The sequence below is a fragment of the Malurus melanocephalus genome, unplaced genomic scaffold, assembly GCF_030028575.1.
Source record: "Malurus melanocephalus ecotype Western Australia unplaced genomic scaffold, MMel_1.1 scaffold_142, whole genome shotgun sequence".
NCBI lineage: Eukaryota > Metazoa > Chordata > Aves > Passeriformes > Maluridae > Malurus > Malurus melanocephalus.
Window position 1 is genome coordinate 543,815 of NW_026623374.1, and position 19,527 is coordinate 563,341.

A 19,527-nucleotide genomic window follows, 5' to 3' on the forward strand; every position below is an offset into this window, starting at 1 on the left:
TTTTTCTCATTCCAGGTACAGGATATATTTCTCCAGTCCTTAGAGAGGAAATGGCAGTCTTGTTTCAAGGGTGAAGAAGATACTGCAGAAATACTGCGTGGCAACAGTGTGAATCACTGGGCTTCTTGCTGCTGGAACAGTATTTTACTCAGAGGATTCTGCTTTTTGTGTAACTGCTGTTATCTCCCATCCCTGTCCTCAGACACTGAGCTGTTAACTAAGTGGCACTGAATAAAAATGATCCAGAGTTAACAGTTAGGAAAAGAATCTTCAGTCTAAAAAAAAAAAAAAAAAGCAAATAGGAAAAGAATTTTCAATAGGGAAAAAAAAGGCAACTAGCAATTTAAAACTCCCAAACCCAACAAAACAACACAGCATGCTAAACTATCTAGTTTTTCAGTTAAACTCATCAGTAAAAGAAATTTTGTTTTCCTTCTGGAAAAAGCATTGTCCTCCAGATCCTCTCTTTCTGTGACTTTGTGTGCAGAAGCACGGTGTGTGCTAGAAGAGGTGGCCCATTCTTTTAGACCACTTTGACAGGARCACTGTATTTCACTTCTCAAATTTTCTCGGGTGCGGAAACTCTGAGGCACAGTTCAYGGACCTGAGCTGTCTGTTGGAAATACTGTCAGGAATGATAAAAATGATAATAAATTTGCTTTTACTGCTCCTCTCTGTTGTAGTAAATTTGTCCTGTATCTTTACACAAAAATGCGTACAGACCTTCTTTATAAACCTCTGGGGAGGAATTTGTGCACAAAAGTAACATTCTCTTTCTCTTCACTTCTGTCTGTACTGTCTTTTTATATTTGTGGAAAGTGTCCAACAGGTTGGAAAGTGCATTGAGGACCTAATCCAGTCAATACAATACTGGTTTTAGCTTAAACAAAAAACAAGCAAGTTTTCCCTTTCCAAAGCAGTGTCTCCAAAAATATTTCTCAGGTTCGGAGAGTACATTTTTTATCCTGGTTTAACTCCTTCTGTACTGAATCACAAGCAAAGCTATTTTTGTGTAGCATAATACATGTACCTTTTTTAGGAAAAGTMTATTTCACAGAATCACAGAATTGGTAGGGTTGGAAGGGACCTCTGGAGATCAGCCAGTCCAACCCCCCTGGCAGGGCAGGATCACCTGGAACAGGTTATACAGGAATGTGCCCAGGTGGGTTTGGAATGTCCCCAAAGAGGGAGAWTCCATGACCTCCCCAGGCAGCTGTTTCAGTGCTCTGCCACCCTCAATGTAAAGAAGTGCTTCCTTGCATTGAGGTGAAACTTCTTGTGCTTTAGTTCATGGAACTTGCTCTTTGTCCTGTCACAAGGCAYCACCAAGAAGTCTTGCACCTGCCCTTTTTCTAACAGCAGGAGAAGGTTTGAGGAGAACTATAAGAATTTTTTACATATTTGGCCAAAATCTTTKCTAGTACAAAATGAAGTTAGCACAAGTCATGCAAAATTTGAACCATAGTGTACGAATCAAGAGCAGTGGCAAAGGAAATGTCATCATTTCCTGGTGATTTTTTGGAAACAAATATAAGGAATATATGTCATTTTGACATTTTACAATTGTTTTGTAAAATGTCATAAAAACTTTCCAGAATGTATTCCTGTTAAATAAAAATGCTGGATGTATTTTACTGCTGAATAAGGAGAAGCAGGATTGGCAGAATGAAAATATTGGTCAAATGTAAGTCGTGAATTAAATGGTCATATCCTTTCCAAGCTAATGCCGGGAATGTTGGGAGCAGATTTTTATTATGAGGAYGGAACAGGACATTATTATTTGCTGGAYATRGTCTTTGTCTTTGCAGAACTTAAGRCTTCACAAYCCACCTTCYAWACCCCACAACACATCTAAAACATARCCCTATACTAGCCACTGTGAAGRAAATTATCTTTCGCCCAACCAAAGCCAGCACACCACTCAGTCAGGGGCAACAAACCAACAAGTAAAATCTTGTTTGAATAGGTTCAGGCTCTTCCTGATATGGTGAATATGAGGATGCAAATAATTTATTTTAAGCAGCCAGACAAGAGCTGAGTCTGGAAGAGGGAAATGAAATGACAATTGTCCTAACAAAAAATCCATGAAGATTTCTCTCTTTTTCATCTTAGAAATTCCCCCTTTTCAGTATTTTCAGTATTCAGTGTTGCAGAAAGATTCTGATGAATGACGATTCTTTGGAAAAACACTTTCTCTGCAAAATACACAATCAGCTGTACTTTTTCTTAGGGTCCAATCTGGTTCCTGTGGTTGCCAGCGTGAATGMATCCAGAACATCAGGATTCAATGAACAGATCAAAATGATGCCTTTTTAGCTTATTTTCCATGTATACTAGAAGAAAATGTGCCTGGACAGTTCAAGCCTGTATAAATAGCAGAGGTCCTGGTTTCTGAGAGATGTAGTGTTCTACTCTCAATGTGAAATACAATTCAGAGCCAGCTAAAGATCAAATGCAGCAGGTGAAAGTGCTGTTGTGGACCAAGAAAGCTTCTGAGCATGAAGCCTCAGACAGGAAAGGGAAAAGACAAGAGATGTAAAAATGAAGAGCTGAGGGGAACAGACCAGTGGACAGGGCAGGAAATGACTGGGGAGGAGTGGGCAGCTGAAGGGGAGAATAAAGAGGAGTGGATTAAAAAAAACCCAAAGAGAAGTAATAGAGGGGGAAGGAGAATAAACCTGAAGGCAGTGAGGGTGGAGAAGTAGAACAGCTTCYATCTTTGCAAGGCTTCACAGAGATTTAAGAACAAAGAGCCATGACAGCTCTGAATTCAGGGCAGAGTACACAGATGAGAACAAAAATGGCACTGATTTTAAAAGACYCAAGACACAATGTGCTGTCTGGATTTTTATCCAGAAATAAATTTCAAGAGTCAKGAAGTCCATACATTGCATTTTTCTGAATCTCTGACATTCCCTGTTTCTTTTTTCCTGTCAAGAGATAACTTCATTTTCTTGCATAAAGTTGTGATTCATTTCATATAACTCAGGAAGGAGACTTAAGGCAGAAATCTTTCAATTGGAAAGGATCAGTAAAATTGCTTCAATTGGAGGATCAGTAAAATGCAAGATGGAAAAATATCTAATGGGTAGAGCAAGAGCATCCAGATCCTTGCTTTCACCTGACCAAGGTAAAAGGCTGCCCTGGCTTTAAAGGAAATGAATTTGAAGCCCTCCTCTCTCCTCTACATACAAAGGGGTTCATGCTGCTGGCTGCCAGGGCAGCTGGTCAATATGCAAACTCTCATCTGAGGCTAATCCTACCTCTTAACCCACCCACAGAGTATAGATTCAGATGTACTTTTTATTTCCCCTCACCTTCASTCCTATGTCTGGGCAAATTCCCTCTGGTTTTGATGGGAAGATTTAGCCAACAGAACCCAGTGTTCTGCCTCTCTTCTCCCTCTTATCCCACAAAACCCAGAGGCTTGGAACTGACCATGTCCCAAGACAAGCTCTGACTGCGTGYAATCAGAGAAAAACCCCAAAGATGAAGTTTAAGAGAGAAAAGCAGCCTCATGAAAGGTAAGTGGCAGAACTTTGTTACACCTCTTTGAGTTTCAGAAGTTCTCAGGAGAAATATGAGATATTTGTCTGACAGCCTGATGCCTTTGCCCTTCCTCTAGAGTGGCATYTCCTCTAGAGAGTAAAAGTGATGGTTGCAGTCTGAATTCACCGAGAAGGGGGCAGGATATCCATCATGTTTTGTCCATGTTTTGATCATAAAAGACAGGCTGCTCCTACACAGAGCATCTTCCCAGTTGGGTTCAGTTGCTGCTCAGATCTCCAGCAGTGACTCAAGGGAGTCACAGGTGCCTGAGGACAGCCAGAAGAAAGGGGCTTATGTACCTCATGCTTTCTGGAACATAATTTTGGATGCTTAGGTAAGATTTCTTCACTTCGTCTTGTGTCTGCCTGAAATCTTTCAGGATGAAGTCTGCCATGAAGAATTTTCTCAAAATACATTTTTGACTTTGCCCACAGACACGTTTTGCAGAAAGTTAGAGAGCTGAGATTCAGAATTCCCATCTCTACTGTGCAGCTTCATTGCCTGGCAACAACATTGCCTGGTGAGGCTTCCTCCTTGTCCTGAGGGCTGGGAAAAGAAGGCAGAGAAGCACCTGGAGAGGAAGAGGGCTGCTCTCAGGGATTCAAGGCTTCAATTTCATTTTACAAATGTAACTCTTTTCTTTTGTGATCACTAGTGAGCTAGAGTTCACTGCAGCAATCTGCCAAATAATTGTGTTTGGTAAAAAGTTAATGTCAAAGGCAACRTATGGGACATTGTATTTTGCAGCAGAAAATGATTTCCTCTACTTTTTCATTGATAAGGCTGGTAAAGGCATATTTGTTATATTTCCACTTGTGGGGTCRTCCTCTAAGTTGAGCTTATAGGGAGCACCAGGAAGCAGAACTTTAAGTTGAGGGTTTGTTTTMATTTTTTWCYTTTTTYYCCCYWWTTTTTTTTGTTTTGTTTTGTTTGTTTRTTTGTTTTTATTTTTTCCCTAGTGAACTTAGCAATAGAAAAAAAAAGAGAAGATGAGAGGACTGCTGGCTACTATCATATGAATGCTAAACATRAGAAGGCAAAAAGTGTTCCTCTTTGTGGTGATGCTCTTGAAAGGTATAAGTGACAAATATATATGTATTTTTTGAAAAAAAAACCCAACCCCAACAACTATCCAGGGAAAACCCTCCCAGTGATATTCTTGAAACAACGTAGAAGTCTCCTGGTTTAGGTTACTCATCTGTCATCATTTGCTGCTCTATGGAGATTACTCCCATTGTAGACTGAGAAATTGAAAGAATGACAACGTCCTTGCAACATGTGTAACAGGATCTCTTAATACTGCCTTATAAAGAAATGAATAATTGGCATTGATTACGTGAGTGTGGGGACAGGGCACAGTTCTGTCACATGCAGGATGATTTTACCTGAGAGGGTTTTGCAATCTTGRGTTACTGCTGGGTCTGCTGCCTGAGTCTCTGCTAGAACTGGGAAATTGTGGCTGTAGAAAGGGAATCTCTCCTGAAGCTGTGGATTACAGAGCCCAGACGTGGCGAAACAGTGGGAAGAGAGCGGGCTGCAAGTTTGTGCAGCAGGATCAGCCTGTGTGGGGAGCAGGGACACGCTAAATCGCAGCAGTTGGCTCGTGTCTGTCAGTGGGGGCTKCTGCGCCAGCTGCAAGAGCTCCGGCTCTGCACTCTGCTCACTCCTGCTGGGGATGACATAGGGGGCTGCAAAACAAACAGCAATTTGTTAGAGCCTGATGACAAATTCACACATTGGCTGTGAGTGCACATGTAACGGGCAGAAAAAGCAAGTTCCAGCTGGAAAATCTCACTGGACCTTGTATTGACTTAAGCTGGCAAAAGCTCCCTTATATCTTATCTCACAGAGTGGTTTCCTAAGATCCTTGGTGTATTAATTCTRTCTCCAGATAGGGAAAAATGAAATATCATTAGGTGGAGAAATCTATTGCACAGGTGATGTCTTCTTTGTGCCCTCACCTAGCAGCAGATCTAATGGCCYGACAGCACACAAGTAGCTTTGTGTGGACTCTGTCAAAGGGTTTAGGTGCAATAAATTCCACTAAACTGAGCTTGTTTTAATAAGCAGCTTCTTGGAAGCAAAAAGAAAATAAACCCTTCTCTCATAGAATACATTTGAAGTTTGACCTGCAAAGCCATTCCAGGTGGTATGTAGCTTGGTGAATCTCTGTTTTCTCTCTTTTGGAGCAAAGTCAGATTGTTTTCACTGAGATGAGCTTTTACTGCTCTCTCAGATGAGATCTGGAGAATGTCTGCTTCTGTAGTGGTGGATGTGCGTCCCGAAGTGACAAGCAACGGTCTCAGAACTGAACCTCTGCCAACCATTTTCACTCCTTAAGAGAATTTGTCTGGAAACACTCATCCTACCCATTTTATTTTTCAAGTGAAATGCAAACACACTACAAAATCACGTGTATTTTTGCTGAAATGTCAGCATTTTGTGGGGGAAAAAGTCCTGACATTGCTGAAATTGGAAGTTTCACCCTTCCATATATATATTTCATGCCAGTACATCTCGGAAACATTGCCTCATGGTATCAGTAGTTCATGAAGTTGCTCTACTGGGAATTCTCTTTTCCACTGCATTTCCCCCCTAAGACAAGAAGGTTCTGCTAGTAACACATTTTGTGTTACAATGATATAGACAAAACACTTCATGGCGCTTTTTCATGTGATATATGTCAACATTTTGGAGAACCTGGATAACTTCTTGTGCTTAATGGGCTGMGCAGAGATTTTCTGTGGAAGTGACTGTCTGAAAGAGAATTCTGTTATTTTCAAAATCAATACTTTTTCAGAGGAAAGAAAACAGTCAAAATTCTCTGACTTCCCATAAGAACAGGCTTTGCAATTTTCATTTGCTATGAAAAACTTTTACCAACCAGGAGACAAAAATACATTAATTCTTTATTTCTTGTTTTCCAGGARATTCCTCCATGAGAAAATGTTTCAAATTTTAATTCCACTCCAGATCAGGTTTGTGCTTTTTTCAGATTATGATTTGTGTGGGAGAGATGGACATTTTGAAGATTGCTTCATCTTTTCATTGTGCTAAGGTTAGGAGAAAGGATGATTAATATGGATATGAAAGGCAATTTCTAAGGATGCCACAGTTATCTCTACCCCTGGCATTTCCATACTATATTATGAAATTTGCTTCATACCCGAACATTGGGGAAAATATATATGACAGAAATTGTTTAAGAGTGGCAGCTGAATGAAGCACATTACTTTAATTCACTAATTAAGTGTCTGGTTCCCTATCAGCTTCTGAGTGATTGCCATTGATTTAKGAATTTATATATGATTTGGAGCCTTCTTAATTAAGATACCGCTTTTCTTTTTCATTCCTTTTTGACAATAGAGGTCAGCTGACTTGACATTAAATTATTTGAGTGGTTTGCTTTATAAATGACTGCAGTGGGGATTTTCCAGGAAAGGATCTGAATTTTCCCCTCCTGGAAGTCTGAGAGTGCTCCTGTTCAGGGAATCTCTATTTCCAAGAACTTTCTTTAGAGAAGATATGCCCATAATTTGTAGAGGATGGAATTTTAACTAAGATATTGATAACTGACTGATGTTTAGGGAACTTTTAATTTAAAAATTTATAAAATGTGTTTAAATCAATAACATTCCAGAGGTCCCATTGATACTAGAATCATGATTTTATCCTAAAAAATTTAACTCAGAAAGCAAAAAGAGGTTTTTTTTTTTTTTTAATAAAACTTTAGTTTATTTTTCAAATATTTTTTTCAATACCCAAAGTCCCTTTGGTGACAGATCTACTGGCTTTGAATAAGAAATACAATGAAACCAGAAGTCCCCTCAAAACAAGAAGAAACACGTACAAAAAGAATAGTCTGGGGCTGTGAAAGTCAATACCAGTGTACTACACAGTTTCTCTTCTGCACTGGAAAAGACATCAATAAAGTCCCTRTAAGCAGCCAGTAGTCTTATGTCCTCATTTTGAAGGCATAAGCATGGTAAACCTCTAAAGGGTTATTCCATCTGAAGTATAAATCTGCTAAATATGAATCCACATTGCACCAGAATACTTTAGCACTTCCCTTGARTGAGAGATGTTTAAGCAGCCTATCACATTATATGAAATATATTTTGGGTTGGATAGGTAAATTTAATAGTGTTTTTTTAGCCATTTTGCTGGATGTACTACAGACCAGCTTCCTCAAGTATTCATTTAACAGGTCTCCATTGCACAGGGCTTTGTCTGATGGAAGGAAAATCAGTTGCTTTAAGAGGCCTGCTTGATTTCTTTAACAGCTCTTCAGTTTGCTGATCTTCAACWTCTAGAATTAAGTTTTCTATTCCATCTTGCACAGGGCTGAATAGAAAAGGGTGAGAAACAGGGAGAGTCAGACTCTGTCACCTAATTAGACCAGATGGATTTTGCACTAGGCTGTGAATTAGCTTTACCCAGAGATGACTAAAAGTCAGTCTGTGCTTTAGGGGAAACCTCAAAATTTGAAATATTATTCCAGGCTTATTTGGAAGACAGTCACAAACAGGATTCTTGTGAAGAAGGCACTTTCAACAGCAACATGACAGCAGCATCATTTGAAGTTAACTCTTTAAGCTGCCCCTGATTGCAGCAATTGTTGAATGAAGTGTTKCCCTTTTTAATTTCTCCTCTAAAGGATATAAATTGAGGAAAATGAACAATAAGATGGCCAAGGAATGCAAAAGATCTGTCTTGAGTTTGAATAGGGCTGCTTGAACAGTACAACCTGCAGTACAGCTTCAGGAAGGCTCAAGTCTTACAGAAGCCTGCCCATGGCCAAACTGAATGTCATGGACAAAAAGGTCCTTCTGTGACTTGTTTTATTTTAGTGAGTAATCACTTCCCCAAGAAATTAAATTTCTATGGAAAAAAATCATTGTCCCTTATTTAATCTCTAACAAAATCTCTTGGGAGGAGGGTAGAAATGGAATGGAAGTTTGGGAGATGCAAAACAGARTCTTATAAAAGTGTGCCTCTTGCAGCTCTGCATCTCTGATTGGGGATGGATAGATTTTTTTTCTGTTTGCTTTCTTTTCTTCTTTTCAAAAATCAATTTGCAAAATGCTGCTTTAATGTCTCATTTCTGATTTTTTTTCAGTCCTTTTCATTTATATTTTGTTTTGTTTTGTTTATTTCTTTTTTTTTGTTTGTGTTTTTTTTTTGGGGTTTTTTTTTTTTTTTTTTTTTTTTTTGTTTTTTTTAACAGACAGAGGGACAGAAATATATTCTGGATAAGGATCTAATTTTTGAGCTGTTTATCTCCAGCAAAGCTGGGTGCCTGCCCATCACTGGCTGCAAAGCATGTAAGTGGCAGGTCTGTTCTCTGGTTTTGCCTCCTTACTGCTTCTGTTTGATTAACTCAGCAGCMGTTGGGTATTAGCTGGATAAAACTAGCTCTCCAAATGAACATGGTTGTTGAGAAACATAGGGTGAATAAAGAACTAAATTCTGAAGCTAAAAAATCGGTGTTTTGCTGGAGTGATGACAAATCATTGAGTGAAAAAAGCTCCAACAACCCCACCCAAAAAAGTCAGATTTTTATGGTATCTGTTCTATATTAATATTTTAGGAATTTAGGCTCTGATGTGTGGTCACTATTTATATCTCTGGGTAAAGAAACAGATACTAAGGAGCTATATCTATAAATATGTTTAGATCTACATTGGACTGCACCAAACCAGGTTGGACCAGGTGAACTGGGCTGTCTTGGCATTGGCAGAAATGCAAAGCTCTGCCAGAAAAGKAGAATTCTCATTTAGGTTACCCTTTGTACATTTTCTTTCTGCTGCTGTGCTGTCTGCAGTCCAGCATTGCARTCTCTCACAGGGAAGGATCCCATCTTTCATGACTGCTGTAAAAGCAGAGCACTTTTAAAACATGAAATAGCAAAATATGGATTGCACAGATGGAGGAAGAGAACGGTGTGAAATCAAAAGTACAGAGGATGCTTATTCCATAGTCTCACAAAATTAGATAAGACACTATCTGAAGGCTAATGGAGAACCCAAAAAGCAGTGAAATTGAGAAAGAAAAGCAGTCTGTTTTTCAAAAATACGAAGGCATTTATAAAAAAAATAATCCAATAGACTTTGAAGATGATGGAAAAGTTGGACACTAGGAGATTGAGATACAAATGKAAGTATATTTATATGTCATGTTTCAAGGGAAATACAGAATCCCTTCTGTCTTTCTGCAAGTGGCTCAAAATCCAGTCAGAAAAGGGTGAACTGGTTGGTAAATGCAAACCTAAAAGGGTTTGAAAATTGAGCAGAAACTCTTTGGAAACCTGAATCAATCTGCTTAATATATAAAATCATCAAGTTCTTGACACAGTTTTCCCAGGAGCTACTGCAATATTTGTCCTCAACCTCAATGGGGAAATACAGTGAATTTTCATTTAGAAGGATAGATGAAGTTAGATGTATGGGTCAGCTTCTCTTCAGGCCCAAAAAAGATAATTTCATGAAGAAAACATCTGTCACAACTGTTATAAGTTTAGTTGATTTTAATTTTCATTAATGGGCAGGTTTTTTTTTTTTTTTTTTAAATTTGTGGGGAGTTTAAGGAAATGCATACTATAATGTATGTTAGCTCAGGCTTTGTCCCCATTTGAAATCCCAAGGAATGTTCCCGTTGCTGTCAGCGGCTGCATGATTTGACCCAGTGAGRCAAACGTCATTGCCTGGAGGCTGAGTCAGATAGGGGCTCTTACAAACCTCATTTGAGCAAGTAACTCACATAAAGAGGAAATTATTTCTGAGTAAGCAGCAAGCAAGAAGGACACCAAGCTATCTTGACCCTAATTTGATCTTCCTGACATTCATTATAGTCATCTTTTGGTTAATGCTTTGGCTTGTGTGGTGAGACTGGTATTTGTCTCCCCATATTCTTCATGACTCTGGCAGAAATRAGGATTCCTCTCTGGCCCCCCAAGGTGGTGAACAGATGCAGCCCAGACAAGAGAAGCTGTTGCTGTCCAAGTTTTCCAGGACACTCATCATCCTCCATTACCAGTAACTTTTACATCACACAGATAAAAATTGCAGGAGGTCACAGATCTCCAGTACCACGCCCTTCATCTATTCTATGTGTGAGATTCTGCTAGACTCTTAGGTGGTCTTGGACCTTGGCTAAATGACTGTTTAATAATTCAGAGAATTTCAGCTTGACTCTCCGAAGAGTGATTGCCTTCTATTTTCRTTTCTCTGGGGGAAAACAATCTGCATTTATGTCAGTAAAAGAAGAGGCTGCTTACTGGATAGTTTGCAGTTTTAAGAGGTGAGCAATAAAATATTCTCTGAGATCTGTTGAAGCTTTACTTTAAAATCCAGCTATATAGCAGATTGAGCCTTGAGGAACAGGCCCTTCATCCTAGCCTGGATTTAAGACTGTGAATGAATATATTTTTGTTTGTGCTGACTAATCCAAACAACATAAAATTATTGCAAACTTCCTTTGAATTATTCCTTGTGGAATTTATTTGTATATTCATCTTGCTCATACAGAAKATTTATTTCTTTTTCATTATTTTGTTGAAACCCCAGCATACTAACAAAAGTTGATGCCTCTTGGATGCTGYTGAGCTTGCACTCTTCAGTGTGTTTTGTATTTGTGCACCAGCTCATGGTCAGGCTGGGGCTGTGGTGGACTATGAAGGACTTGTCCTCAGTGAGTAGGGACATCCAGGATCTATTTTTTTTTTTTTTCATTTGGCTTTAAATCCCTGGAAGAGACAATGTCACAAAACAGATTTCCATGCAGGTAGACAAAAGAAATTTCTAACCAAAAAGGGTGACAAATTTAACTAATTTAACTTTGCCATCTGCAGAAGTGATCCACTCTTTGTTTGGCAAGTATAAGTGCATGACAAACCTTTGTTTTATCTGCATGTAGTGATCAGGGTGCATTCCCAGACACTTGACTGCTTGATATATCGAGGTGAACGATGGTCTGGGTGCTGCTGGGGGTGCATGAGGGTGACAGGAGCAGCAYTGAGACACTGGGGAGGGAAGCTGTCCATGGAGCAATGAGAATAATGCTTTAGAATTCACAGTCGAATAAAGGAAAGTAAACTGGGGTGAATGTGCTGTGCAGTCCTGTAGGCTGGCAGGAAGGCAGTGCCTAACTCACATCATGAGGTATTGAACAGCTGCCTGACAGAGATAATATTTCATGGGGACTTTTGGAAGCACTTTTGTCAGTGACTGGCCTGCATGGCTACGCCTGCTCTTACTCCTCTCTCCTCTCAGACCTGAGACACCCTTGCATAAGCTGCTGCTCCAGCCTGGCAGTGGGAAGAAGGCAAAAATCCTAAAAATGGCTGCAATGCAGATGATTGACATTCTCTGGATTACACTGAGGCAAGTCAGGGCACAGGTACTTATTTTTGTCTCTGTCTTTCTGCCTCCGCCTTCCTTCACTGTGCTCTGCTCCTCACAGAATGGACCCACCCCATTCCCCCTGAGCATTGTAAACCATCCCACACACTATGGAGATGTCTCCCAGCACACTGCTGWGAAAAGCTGTTGTTCTGGCTCAAAACTGCAGCTGGCAGCTGTTATTTGACTACACAATTTCTCCCTGTATAATGCAAGGTTTGTCATCATTGCTTCACACTAAACTTGATTTTTATGTGAWTCTGTGTGATTTTTTTCCCCCACTGGTAAAATAAAAAGAATGGCTGTTTTAAAATTGGTGCTACATAAAACCCAAACACTAATAAAAAGGAACAGTATTCTTGATACCAATAATTCTTTAAAATGCAGACTTTTTTTCTCATTTGAGATGAATATAATGGCCTGGACCACTGGAATTTTTTCATGGTCCCTCTGACTCAGCACTTATTGTCCTGCACTAAGGAAAAGCAGTGCTAATCTACCAGAGCACCCATTTTGTTAAGGTCTTTTAACAACATAAACAGAGCTTGAAATGTATGAAGAATGAAACTGCCAGTTATCCAAATATCTTGGAAAAAGATAGACAGGACCATATAATCTTGAAAAGTAAACCCATTTACTATGATTATATTTAATAATAYGCTCAGCAATATTCCATAATGTTATATTCCTGCAAAACATTCCTTATTATGAAAGATAATAAATTAAGAGCCATGTAAAATATCCTTGCCCAGGCAACTTGAGAAAAGAAGGGAATAATTTGAAACACTCATTGCCTGTTCTAAGGTTCTTGACTTMTGATTCTTGGCATCACATAAGGAAGCTTCCATTCAGTTTCAGCTTGAAAATGTGACACTATAATTTTATTTGCATTTTTTTCACAGAGAATTATAGGTGTGTAAAGCAATTAAGAAGGACTTTCCCTTTCCCCAGATAACACTTGYTTTTCCATGGGAATATGCAGTCTCAGGCCATGAGACACTCACACTCAAAAAATCACACTCATCTTAAGCTTAACTACTGTGAGGAATCGTATTGATTTCTGTGGGACCACACACAGTAGGAAAGTTGAGCATGGGAAAAAACATTTGCAGATTCAGACCAAAGAATCCAGACTATCTGGACAGACCCCATAAAACCAGATAGTTCACTGCAGCTAGGGGCCTAAATTGCACATATCTRTATGTCTGAGGAAAGCTGACATTCCATTCCATAATATATTTCAAGCTTTCAAAAATCTCTCATTGTTCTAAGTGGGCCCAAACTCTCAATTTTCTAAGGGCAAAAAAATCAGTTCAGTCATGGTGTTTTATTTTTATTATTTTTTAGCTATTAAAAAAATAAAAATATACTTTTTTCAAAATAAGTTATTGCAATACCTTATTTTATTTGCAAGAAAATGATATATTCTTTCAAATTTCTATTCTAATTACACAGACTGTGTGTACTGCACCACATGACCCAATTTATAGGGAAGATGGGTATGAAAGACTAATGAAGGACTATCATTAATATTTTCAGTGGGGGTGTACACACTATATAAGCATAGTTAAGAGCTTCCTTAGGGCAAGAATATAGATAWGGGCATGAAAAGCAGTAGTTAACTATGGTAAATAGAGAACAGAATTTGAGCCATGCTGGCCCAAGTTGGGGCATCYGTGAAGTGCAGTTCTCACACAGCCAAAGAGCCCTGGACCTTCTCAGCAGAGCTGTGGCACTTGTGGGTGCAGCACTCCCTGGGTGTCTCTGCATGACAATTCACTGCCCAGTGAAGGCACCTTCAGCAGCACCCATGCACCACTTCAAATAGAATGTGAATTCTTGCAGGYTCATTTTCCAAAGGGACCTTATTGAAGCCTTTGATTAAAGTCTAGATCCATATCACCAGCCTGTTTCTTCTAAATCCAAAGACTAAATACCCTCATAGCAGTCTGTGCATCCTTATCAAAATGCCCTCTGGTTTTCCTTCTGACTGGTGTACAGACCTATTTAAAATACTTGCCGTAGTATTACTTTGGTCCAGGTAGCTCATGCTTAAACGTGTCTTGTTTTTTTCTGCTGGATAGATATTCTTAGTCCAGACAAATTTCCTACATGCTCTCTAGCATCTCCCAGCTGCAGGAGAATGGCCTAGTTAGAAAATGTAGTCCTGGAAAATGGGGYTCATCCAATTTTGTTTCAGCTCCAGGTGTCCTACTTCTCAGGAAAATGTTCTGTTTGGCAAGTTAGGGGGTGTTTTTTTTTCCTTCAGCCTTTTCCCTTTACTTAATTTCTTGCTTTCCTCTCTYTACCCTAAAGAGCAGACTGCTTAATTAATGGAAAGGGAAAGATCTGAGGAATTGAGAAACATTGTCCCCAGACACCCAAAAGCATATGCRTAGAGAAGCTTGGGCTCAGATTCAATTACCCAAAGAGGAATATGAACATGGATCTTTGAAATAAATATCCCAGTCGTAACACCATAAGGGATTTTTTTGGCTTCTACCTTTCCCTTCTTTCCCTCCATTTTTCTGTGGAAGGTGTAACTTCCTGGCTCTGTAATGTTCATGGTTGTGAAACGCAAATGGAGCCAGGAGCTTTTCTCAGTGTGTGAGTTGAAGCTAAACCCACAAAATATCCTCTGGCTCAGCCTGGTACAGCATTTCTCTTCTGAGTGTCTGCTGATTTCCTGGGGGGTGTTCATGTTATTCACTGTTCCATGAATTGTACAAAAGAATTGCATGAGTCAAGCAGATATGTTAGGCCTGAGAAGGTCACGTTTAAACTTGTAAAGCTGAGTCTAACTTATGGCTTTGACAAATCTGCAGCCAAATAAAGTTATGGTACCCCAAAAAAAGCAGCAGCTGGAGAGACAAACAAAGCTACTTGTAGTGAGGGGACAAAGTGTGGCATTTCCATCTTTAGCATCAAGCTCCTTCTTGGGGTTTCTGCAGGTCTTGTCCAGCCAATACTTCTGTGCTTCCTGCGCCGCTGCGAGCTGTGACCTCCAGGGTCATGACCAGTTGGGACAGTGCAGCAGAAACTCTGAGCCTCTGAATAAAATTCTCTTGTGATTTTTRTCCCAGGAGCCCAAACCTCACTGAAAATCAGCAGTGTTGGCTCCTAAATATCTCAGRGTTTGTTTAAAACATCCTTAAGACATGAGATGTGAGATTCTGTAAGGATTTGATGGCTGTAGAATAAGGGCTGAGGCAGACGTGAGAAGTGGGGTGGTAATGAATAAGGTAATTCTAAAAGGGTTTAAATGCAGCTGAAGGAGCCTGTGGTTTTATGCATCTGCTATTTCTATTTTACYATCAGGAAACTGCTGTGTCATCTTCCCCAGTAAATTTTTTAAGTACAACTCCAGTGGTAATCATCTTGATTATGGTCTGTCCAGCATTGCTTTTTTCAACACTTCTAGTGTTCTTTTTTCCTTTGAGGAAAATGAAATTCTTTAATAATTGGAAGCTCACTGTTGTGGAAAAGCAATTCACTGTAGCTATTTTTCTCAGATGGCACAAATACTCCTTAAAAAAAGGATGACTCTTTTCTTTTACAACTGCTCCTTTAATAAACTATTTGTTTAAATCATATATTTGTCCTCCTCAGTGGTGAAGCTTGTTCCTTATTTAAAACAGGATGACAGGGCTCTTCCACTGTTTAGAGAGGCACTGAAGCTGGTACTCCAGAACAGAGCCACCCATTCTTCTTCTGGGAGCTAATTGATTAGCCTTAGAGCTACAGATCTGTACCCAGGGACTCAAATAAGAGGACTTCGTTTTTCTTTTGAATGACTTATTTCCCCAGGCTGTCTACATTAGACATGTCCAGGTGGTCTCAAATTATTTACAACTGCAGGAACCTCTGTGGTCACAGGATTATCTGCATGGGGAAGCACATTTGAAAGTCAGTATTTCCTTCTCAGAAAACAGGACAGTCTTTGTTAGTACATATTCTTATTTGGAATACTTTTAAACTAAGCTAAGAGAACTAAATATATATATATATATCTTTCCAGTCACTTAAGAGTAGTGATTTCCTTTAAAAGAAGATCATTATAAGGAAAACAAAAAAAAGGTATGAAGAGCCTCAGATATATTACATATTTTATTAATTTTTTTATGATGTGCATATATCCAGTAAAGAGAGGAATTTAATGCTATATCTTCTGATCATTCTACTCATTAATTGTCAATTCAGTTGTTGAACTTTATTTGTAGGTGTCCCCACAGAGAAGAAGAATAACATTTTAATGAACAGTAGGTGCCTAAGAGTATCCATTTTCCAGCATAGCTGATGATATTGAGGGCCCAACTTTCCTTCTGTTCCTGTTTTTTTTTCATTTTCTTTTCTTTTCTTTTTTTTTTTTTTTTTTTTTTTTTTTTTTTTGTTTTTTTGTTCTTTGCCTTGATAGTCACAATGAAAACAGAGTTTTAGCTGGTAGCAGTCACCATAATTGACTTTTTCAGTTTTAGTGATTATTTCTTTCCAGAATGTCTCAAGGGTTATTCTTAGGTCTATCTCTTAGGTTGCTGGCATCTGGTCAGCCTGGCAGCCAGATGAATGTTTTAAGAGGAAATCTGACAGTCTGCATATATCTCCTGTAGTGCTAGTGCCAAGACAGTCACTATTTTAAATACCTATGGAATCGTGTATATATACATTTATAAAATGTGGTARTCAGGTTATAGACTCCCTTCAGTTTTTAATTTCACAGTTTGTTTTTGTTGAATCATAGAATCGTATAAATTAGAGACRGAAAAGTTGTATTAGGTCATTTAGTCTATCCCACTGCCAAAGCGGGACTGTTCCCTGCAGTATATTTTCCAGTGCTTTATCCAGTACTTTTCCATTCTCTGGGTTGGGCTTACACTTCAGCCTTTTTTTCAGTTAAGCTTATGTTTTGACATTTTAAGTATTTTTTCTCTAGAATTYGTTGAATTTTATTACCACCCTGTGGTGATAACAGCAGTGATGATGCCTGTTGCTACTTTTCAATTGTTGCAACTTTACTGAAGTTATTAACCCATGGCTGTGTTGGAAATAAACCCTTCTCTCATACAACCAGGAGTGACATTGTAAATTTGCACTTCAGTGCGTAAGTTTGTGGATTATCTTTGAATTGCTGACAACACATATGCTGTGTTTGCTATTTTCTTCTAGCCAGCAGAAGTTCTTCCTCTTTCTTGACTCTGAGTCATAAAAGAGGTGTATATTTCCTTGGGTCTCTCTCTTTAAATGATTAAAATGTCTTTGTCAATCACTCACTTCTGAAATAGCACTGCATTAATATAAATCAAACATCTTTCTAAGAGCAGGCAAAGTTTTACTGTCTGCACAGGTTCCAGGCATGCGAAAACCTTTTTCTCTGTGGCAATAATAAGTAGAAAACACAGTCAGGAGAGGTCATATGATGATAGGGGCAACACAAAGGAATCTGTGTTCAGTAAAAGGCAGAGATCAGTGCTACATGCCAGCTCCACRCTTGGCACAACTTGTGAACAAGACTCAAGCTGTGCTGGTGCTGTGGTACCTGTGTCTCCTGGAGCTGAGGAATTCCAGAGGCACTTATCCCTGATGGAGCTCAGCATAYGTGCCTGCAGTCCTGGAGCAGGACAGAATGGGGTCCCCAGGAGTTCTGAACAGCAAGGGACATCACCATTKCTGCTAGCAGGCTTGATATTCCCCYCTTGGTGACAGCAAGTGCAGCAGCTCTGCTTTTGCCTCTGATCCTGGCACTGTGGGTCTTGTGGTTGTGCAGGAAGAGTCTGCAGAGCTGTGCTAATTTAGGTCAGAATGAGAGTGTAGCTGCAGTGATTAGCAGTTMTTTAGCCTTTCTGACAAAGACTTTTGAATATAGTACTCCCCTACACTAATTTCCCGCAGAAATAAGCATAAAAATTTTTTACATAGCAGTCTTATAGCAACTAACCTTCCTGTTAATGAGATGTTAACTCTCATTGGTTTTAAAATGTGGTGGTTTCTGAACAGAGAGGCTCTGTGGGATTTAATTAGAGTGGGTTAACCTTTTCCCACTGAAATTGTGGCCCTGCATGCTCCTCATTTTGAGTTTCCTCGTTGCATCTCCATCTCAAACAAACCTCACTGATGCATTAGTTAATGGTTGAAAAATGCTGTGAGGATGTGAGGGACTAGGAAGCAGAGTATTGTCATTAATACACAGAATTGCTGGTCAGGAGACCCGCSTTCCCTCCCAGCTGCATTGCTGATTTCCTGTAGCTGTGTGTGAAGATGTTGTCATGCCAATAAAGTCCAACTGAACTATGCATGACCTGGCCATGTCAGCTACAGCCAGCCAAAGTATTCTCAACTGCTTGCTAAACTTTCAGCCACCTTTGTTTAGCAGAATAATTTGAAAACTTTGCCTTACCTTCCTATTACACTGTTTCTGATAAAATTTTCTTATGATTTATGGCAYCAGAATTGGCAACAGCATTGAGTTTTCTATTTTCCTCTTTTTCTTGATCTATGAAATGAGAATGATGAATGATTTTGTGTCTTATCAGGATTAAAAAACACTTTATCTTAATTCTTTCGTGCCTTTGAAATAAAAAATGCTGGGAAAGTGCAAAGCAGACTGTAAAATGCTGTTTTTCCCATCTCACTTTGTCTTTCACACATATCCTGTGCATTCATGAAGACAAAATCCACCTCTGTAATATGTGGTGGCTCTGCTTATTTGGCACTTTTCCTGGCTGGGTTGGAAAAACCACTTGTGAATAGGGTTTGACTTCACCCACTGCTATTTCTCTGGCAGGTGACAACATTTGAGATAATTTTACACAGCTCTAATCACTGTTAAATGCTTCACCAATACCAGTCTATAGAGTCAAGACAGAGCCTATTTGACTCCAAATTGTACAAAGCAGACTGCTGGTAAACCTATCAGGCTTCTCAGTTAAACCCCTCAAATCCTGTGCCAGRAAATTTACAGAGGAGATCAATTTTAATTTATTTCATTTCTCTGACCCTACTATGAATAATTCCTTTATAAGAATCTTATCACTTTTCTTTGTATTTTCTGGGGTAAAAGTGAAGGAGCCTGAAGGGTTCATGTCAGCCCCAACATGACTTAACTGAACTGTCTTAATCTGTGGACCAATTTGCTCTACAGGCCCCTAAGGAAGGAACTTGTTGATTTTGGCAGTGTTTACCTTTCCTACAAACAAATCCATCGTTTTCCAGACCGGCTGGCTCTTAAAACTCACTTGAGAGCTGAGGAAAAAAAAAAACAACCTGCCCCAGGCTGCATCAGCATTCTTTTTCTTATGTTTGGGGAAATCTTGTGTTCTCCACAGCTGCTTGAGGATAATCCATAGAGTCAAGATTATTCACAGAGTCAATAGAAATGCCTGTAAAGTTCTCTGAGTTTAGTTTCCTTCAGTGGGGGGAGTGAAAGCCCCTGTCAAAATAAAAAGGAAGAAAAAAAAAAGATTCTTGACTGAGGTAACTGTGTTTTCAACTACAATTGTGAAGAGAGGAAATGAAAAGCCTGATTTGAACCTACTTGCCTTTCACTTTTGGGAACTACATGATGTATTTTGTTTTGTTTTGTTTT